This window comes from Bactrocera tryoni, chromosome 3 (assembly GCF_016617805.1).
Source record: "Bactrocera tryoni isolate S06 chromosome 3, CSIRO_BtryS06_freeze2, whole genome shotgun sequence".
NCBI classification, from domain to species: Eukaryota; Metazoa; Arthropoda; class Insecta; order Diptera; family Tephritidae; genus Bactrocera; species Bactrocera tryoni.
The window spans coordinates 51,384,043-51,391,892 of record NC_052501.1 but is presented as its reverse complement, the minus strand read 5'-3'; the positions used below and the strand labels follow the sequence as shown (position 1 = coordinate 51,391,892).

At 38.5% G+C, this 7,850-nt stretch overlaps 1 pseudogene; it reads left to right on the top strand.

The window, feature by feature from the left end:
• The first annotated feature begins 326 nt into the window (after positions 1-326).
• LOC120773168 lies at positions 327-529 on the top strand (annotated as a pseudogene).
• Positions 530-7,850: the final 7,321 nt, after the last annotated feature.

The window sequence follows — 7,850 nt, the reverse complement described above, 5'->3', positions numbered from 1 at the left end:
ATCTACGCAACCTTGTCTGCGAAGATGTTCGAGCAGCAAGCGAAGCGGTGACAATCGGCGAACGCTTGTTCGTTTCTTTTGGCACAGCTCGGCTTTTTTACGAACAACACAATGTTGCCATGCTTATGCTGTTGTTGCTTTTGTAAAACAATGTTTAAATTTTTGGTTGGTGACATATTCACATATGTGCGCATATGTATGTTTGTATGCTTGTGCATTATTGAAGTTATGCTTCCTTTTCTATCGTTTGTCTTTCATTTCTGCGAATTCTCAACTATTTTGCGAAGGTTTTGGTCGAAATACTCTGCGTTGGCCGTTGGAAAATTAAGTCTATACTTTACAGGATCATTTTTGTAGTTAGTCTTCATTTACATTTTTTGGAAATCGACCCGCGATGACGAGGTATATCGTTTTATCTGACAGCGTGAGGTTTAAGAAGTTCATTTCTAATTTTGTCTTGTGGCATATTAGAAATGATGTTTCTTCGAAAATCGTTCGCTTACAACGGATAAAACGACTTCTGAGTGGTGATTTTAATGAATAAATTCCTTTTGGTTGAAATGTTCTGCGTTGGCCGTTGAAAAGTTAAGACTATACTTCTCAGGATCATTCATTCCTTTCATTTCTTAAAAGAAATTAATGACCTTTAGTAAATATGCATATTTGCATTATTTCGTTGTCATTTCCATATTCGTAGCAATAGAATTTCTATGGCATAAGTAAAGTAATGGCCTCCGATTGTCACCCCTTGCCGCTGTAGCAGCTTCGCCTACAAACATACGTAAATACATATGTATGTATGTATGTATACGTATGATCGTGAATACATATCGACGCAGATTTTTGTGAGCAGCACCAGAAAGTTGTGCAGTTTATGATTTTTGGCTTTTGCCATCGTCGCGAAAAGACGACTTGTTGGCAAAGGCATGCTCGGGGAGATGTTACGGCCTCTGTTTTTATGAATTAAGCGAGATCGCTTGTGGAATTTGCGCCTGCGTTCATGAATGAAATCGTTTTTGTTGTAAAATGTACTACACTTGTTCTTCGCCAATTTGGCTGCCATATTGTCTTGTGAAGATCAATTTTTTGTTGGTGAAATATTCATAGGTGTACGCATATGTATGTTTGTATGCTTGTGCATTATTTGTTTGGCAATGTATGCAAATATATGTACATATAAGTACAACGAAGAGACAGAACTATTTTTCTGGTCAAAGTTCTTTCATTTAGACTTTGCTTTATTCTTCATTTTATGTGCATAATAAATTTATAAAATGTGAATTTAAGTTTTCTAGATTTCTTTCATACAAAATAATATGCATTTCTTGGAATATCACTAAGAAGTATAACTTCATCCGCGCGTAGGGACTCCACGCACCTTTTTTTTTTATTTTGGCAGTAAAACCTATGTTTTCACATGCTGTGAAAAATTCAGACCGAAAGTCATAATATTTGATAAGTTACAGCTCATAGTCGCCGACGTGTCGTATGCGACTGTCTACCAGGTGCCATGGCAAGTCTGCAGCTGCTACGTTTCTAAACGCATTTTTCTAGAATCATCATTTTCTGAAACTTTTGTGGTCCTAAAAAATAAAGTATTTAACCGATTGCTTTAAAATTTACATATGTTCTTCTACTCATTTATAGTCATCGTCCCTGCCAGAATTGTGTGTTTTCGAAAATATTTTCATATTTTTTTAAACGATTTTTAACGAAAAAAAACAAGATTTTCGTGCCTTTTTTTGAAATTCGAATTTTTTTTAATAAAATTGATTATATTAGCTAAGGACGATAATAAGTAAAACCATGCAAAAACTAAAACCCAGAAAATTCAAAATTTCTCGAATTTGACGTTGCAACCTAACTCAAAGCTGTCAAATAAAAATAAAAGTTAAATAAATTAAATCTGCAAATATTTGATAAACAATCTGGACGGTTTTGTATGCTTATTTGCGTCCCAGCTGTGGTGGAAGGGATGGACGTACGGACTGTGCTATATAAGTCGGTAGTTTGTCGAATAATATTTCCTATATCAAATGTTCGTTTATTCTGCGCACATGAAACCTTAAATAAAAGTTGCTCATGTAATTATGCATATAACTTATGCGCTTAGTTATGAATGTGTGTGGCCCATTTTTAACGCCTCTGTTGTTGCTTGCAGTGGCGTAAAGCGCGTTAGCAACTTATTTATAACATCAAGAAATGATAAACTTTATCCACTTTCGATTAGCTGCGTGCCACGCATAAGAAAGAAACACTTCACATAACACTTCATCTCGCGAAACACTTTCAGCCACGCTGCCATGCTCACACTTGTTTAGTCACTCAAAGAATCATATTGACTCCGTTGCTTACCGCAAGCATCGATTGACTGAGCTTTTGCAGCTCGCTAAATATGTTGTTGAAAGTAAGTAACTTGTTGGTTGAGCTGAGTTATTGCTTTAAATTTCTTACACTGCTCTGCATTCCGACCAAAATTAACAGGTTTAAATTCAAAAACACACGTACTGAAATCTTACTCAATTTTAGGAATTTCTAATACAAGACGGTTCTGATTGTAAACGATAGGAATAAAGTGCAAATAACAAAACAATTTCATTTCACGAGATATTTTCAAAAAATTTGGCATGGCTAGGCGCAACCAATTGAGTCTCTATATTATACTCGTAGAGATGCCATACAAACTGAACGATTACAGTTTTTGCAAGAAATCTTTTGTATTTGTAAAGGTTATTATAAATTCGATAATATTTGCTTTCGAAACCAACAACTTAATTCAGAAATTTAAACTTAATTATTTGAAAATAGTCAATTTAAAAAAAAATATATGTGCGAACAGGTTTGTCCGTTGACTCAAAAGTTAAGTGAATGACACGTTAATAACTATGTGACCGCCGCATGAGTCCATAAACAGCACAAATTTTATTGGCGGCTTGAGATGCATTTTTGCCTTTATCGTAGTAGTACTGTAAAATATGCCATGTTTTCTCTTTATTTTGCTCCATATGTGCGACGCTATAACTTACGAACGACTTAAAAGAAACGTCAATCAATCAAACACGTGTTAGCGCGTGAAATGAGCTTTCCAAAAAGATATTGCATGATCCGATGCGACGAATAAAACTAGAAGTACGCGCTTTCAGCGCCAACTAGCGAAAATACCGCAAGACTTTTTGACAACCTAATACATTATATACATACATATATTCAATTTATGATATTCTCTAAAATATTAGCGCTTATACATTATTTTGCCATGCAAATAGAGCCCGCTTCTACAATACATTTACAGTCTTTGCAGCATCTTTTTCAACAAGAATTTCCCTTTGAAACGGCCTAAGCTCCTTAATGGGTTTCAAATAAGGGGATTAATGGATGTTTCGGATCGTTATCCTTTATGAAAATATCTTCTTATCGGCGTACGAGTCAAAAATATATTCAAACTTGGAAGATATGAGTCCTCCGCCGAAGTACAACCAGCACATTTCCGCTAAAATACTTCTAAGCCATCAGCGAACCATCTCCAAATTTCATTCATAGGCCTAAGTTGCGATCTTGTACACCAACCTGGATATCAATCCATGTCTGATTTTATCAATTTGGGGTTCATCGGCCTCAAGTAACTTTCTTCCCATCATCGATGGGAAATTGTTTGTGGGGTTTTAGGCGAATATAGCCGAGCCTTACGGTGCTTATCACTTAGGAACGATTTTTTACGATCGCCCTAGACTTGAGTGCGTTATTTTTCTGACATCTGCAGAAAATCATGAGATGTTTGCAATTTCTGAGTATTAACAATTACTTATATCTTTCAGCTCGTTTTTCTTCAAGGCTATACTTTTACTACATATATTTGTGTTAAATGAAATATCTAAATTGATGTATAATTCAAACATTGTAAAAGGAAATAATCTGGCGTGTTTTTAACATGATTAAAATAGGATTGAACTCGTTTAACCATGTGTCTAACTTAGCCATGCTATGGGTAAAACACCCTTCACAACGACATTTCACCTGGTGAAGGCTCTTTTACCTCGCTAAATGTCAGAGAACGATTTTCTGATGGACTAGTTGCACTATTTGAATATTTTTTTCAGCTTCCCGTTTACCTGGTCTTCACAGCTATTCTCTCCTACGACTGAAGCATGTTTGATTTTTTTGTGTAATGAAGGCTTTCTTATATTAAGGGATCAATGATTTTCTTCTTGGAAAACTTTTTATACACGGGAACCAATTTTACAATTATCATTGCATAATTCTTTTAGGATCAGCTTTAGCTGTACGATATTTGGCTCAATTTGAGCAACTGTCCGTTCTAATTTTAGTTCAGATCTAAAAGAGTCAGCACTTTTCTCATTTTAGTATTTTATATAAATGCATAGAAAGAACAAAATTCTTAAAGTATTGAATGAACTTTCAACCAAACCCAAACTCAACAATTACTTGGCAAAGAAGCGTTCTTCACAATTATGGTCCTTCCTTAAACACGCCCAATTCTCGTCTTCAACTCTTCACAACTTCGCAAATTTAACTTATATAACATGGGCAAATATACGAGGCATATACTTTGTTAGCTGCTATGCTCCTCCCAGTGCCTCAATTAAAGATTTTGAAGACTTCCTCCTGGAACTTGCTCTAGAAACCAGAGGCAAGTCGCCAGTTATAATCGCAGGCGACTTCAATGTGTGGTCGACCGCTTGAGGTAGTAGGCGCACAAACCATCGTGGCCGTCTGATACTTTAATTCCTCGGCCAAACGAATCTTACGATCTTGAATAGCGGAACGCAAAATACTTTTCAAAAGGGAAATAAAGGCTCTATAATCCACCTCATGTTTGCCAACGATGCAGGCGCATTAAGTGGACGATGACGGACATATTTACTTATAGTGACCACATGGCTATTATTGCTGAAGTCTTTTATGCCGCAGGGACGGAACGCCGCAGCAGGAGCACATGCCAAAAACGAACATGGAAACAAAGCGGTTTTGATGCCGAACTTTTTGAGATGGTCTGGAGTTCAGCAAATATACAAGGCGAAGACGCCATGCACTTGGTATCCTCAGGGCGAAAAGAATTATTCACAGCATGCGACGCAATCATGCGTAGGACAGTGCACCACAACAACCGGAAGACAGCGTATTGGTGGAATGAAGAAATAGCTGGACTTAGAAAGCTCTGCTATTCAGCTAGACGTGGCCTACAACGTAATCAACGGGAAGAAAATGAAAGCAGTCTCAGACAAATATTTAAAAGTCAGAAGAAGCTTCTAAAATCAGCCATTGGCCGCAGTAAAAAGAAGTATTTTGAAAAACTTTTTGAGGAAGCAAACGAAGACCCCTGGGGAACGGCATACAAAATCTGTATGTCTAAATTCAAAAATAAGGGACAACAACCAAAAAGCGCATACATTATGAGAAATATCGTGGAAACCTTGTTCCCAAAACACCACACCATTCCTTATGCTAAGCCCCGAACCGAAGTCGTAGAGCCACCACTACTAGTGAGTGAAGAAGAAATATTGACCATAACCAGAAAAATTAAAAGCAGCAAAGCGCCAGGATTAGATGGCATACCAAACAGAGCATTAAAGAAAGCCATGACTTTGAAACTAAAATTGTTTGCAGAAATGTATAATGCCTGCTTAAAAGAAGGAATATTTCCCGACCCATGGAAAGTCCAGCGTTTGGTTCTACTCCCTGAACCAAAAAAGCCTCCGGAGGAACCTTCATCATATCGACCTCTGTGCATGCTTGACACTATTGGCAAAGTATATGAAAGCAAGGAGTTAGTAATCCAAAAAGCCAGCGGATTCTCAGAACGACAATACGGCTTTATGAAAAAGAGGTCCACCATTGACGCATTATACGAAGTCGTTGACACCGCGAAATGCGCAGTAAGTGGCAAGCGATGGAAAGGCGGAACAAAAAAATATTGCGCGCTGATCACCCTGGATGTGAAGAATGTCTTCAACACTGCAAAGTGGGCAAACATAATCATCAATATCTTATGGAAATTGTCATAAGTTATTTTGAAAACAGGCGACTTTTATTCGATACAGATGAAGGCAGCAGGAGCTACTCTATCTCGAGTGGAGTACCGCAAGACTTGGTACTAGGTCCCCTTTTATGGAACATAATGTATGATGGGGTGAAGACACCAAACGAAAGCTATTAAATTAGTTGCATACGCAGACGACCTTATTGTGGCAGCAGTTGCTAAACAGCTCGATGACCTCCGGAGCAAATGCAACGAGTGCATAAACGGTCTGCGCCAATGGTTCTCCTCAATGAGTTTAGAACTGGCTGAACAAAAGACTGAAGTCTTGCTCATAAGTACAAGAAAAGTGGAGGAAAACACCATAGGAGAGTATCAGATTCATTCGCACCCATACCTAAAATAAGAAAGAAGAGAGAGAGTGTAAAGCTTAACTATATAGCAGCAGCGGTGGCAAACCTCACTCAAAGGACGGTGGACGTACAGACTCATACCGGATATCCATTCCTGGATCGACAGACGACATGGGGACCTGGATTTCCACCTAACCCAAATACTAACTGGACATGGATGCTTTAGAAGCTATCTGTACAGATTCCCAGATTCCAGCAGTACATTAGTCCGAATTGTCCGTCATGTCCAGAGTGCTCTGAAGACTCTGAGCATGTTTTCTTTTATTGCCCGCGCTTTATAAGTACAAGGGAAAAACGTAAAACTACACTCGGTGGTAGGAAAATTTGACGACACTCATATGTAAGTCTACTGAGACCTGGAGGGCTGTCAGCGAAGCGGCAGCCTCAATCATAACAAAACTGAGACATATAGATCAGAGTAGGCGTCCGTGCCATAGAAGAGACTTAAATGTCTTAACACTCCCATGAAGTAATACTTAATCAGGTGGTTCCGTGGGAGAGTCTGGAGTTGGGAGTAGGTTAGGTTTAGCGGATTAAAGTTCCGCACTCCAGCTTTTGATGCTTCCCCCTACTTTAAAAAAAAAACACTCATGCACGAGTTACATCTCAGGTTACGTCTGACGGCATGCAGTTGTGCACCACACCGCATGATCAGCCAGTACGTGACCAAAACAGCAGACTCAGCATATTTTGAGTCTGTTGGAATGTGCGGTACACCCACACATTGGGGCAGACTCGAATTGCTGATCTGTTGGCAGAGTCAGACTGATTCTTGCTACAGAATAGAAAACATCGTTTTAATCCATAACTCACGCGTGCATGTTTTCACAACTGTGTGTTTTTGTGGCTACCAACACATACACACGCCCTTCACGTGCCTAAATATACCGTTATCCATTATATAAATAAATATACAAGTGTGGGTGTGAGTGTAGGCGTATTGTGCTCTCTCAATCGATGGAGCACGTAATATTGCTGTTATGAACGCGCTTCAATAATCGGTTTAACAACAAAAACAACAATGATAGTATTAGCACAATTGCTCGGCAGCTTCCTCTTTTCCGCATGCGAAAAGTCCTCAATTCTACCACATTTATTGTTGATTCCGTTGACCACAACAGCGCTTGCCACACTGCCATAATTGTTTTTCGTTTGTTCGGAGCACGGGAGGCTGTTATTGGCGATGGCGAATCATTTGAACAAAGCATAACAGAGATGATAGAGGCTAATACTGAGCAAGACAGTCTATTTCTTTTCCTACATTTTTTGCACCAAAAATCTCAGTCAGACTAAATGTGACTTTTGCAGCTCGTCAAAGAAAGCAAAAGGGCAGTTCAAGCTTCGATGCAAGATAGGAATGATAATGCCTGACCTTTTTCTTCCATTACGATAATCGATTTAACGTGATCCAACAGGTTTCAATAAAAATTTAAGTCCCATCT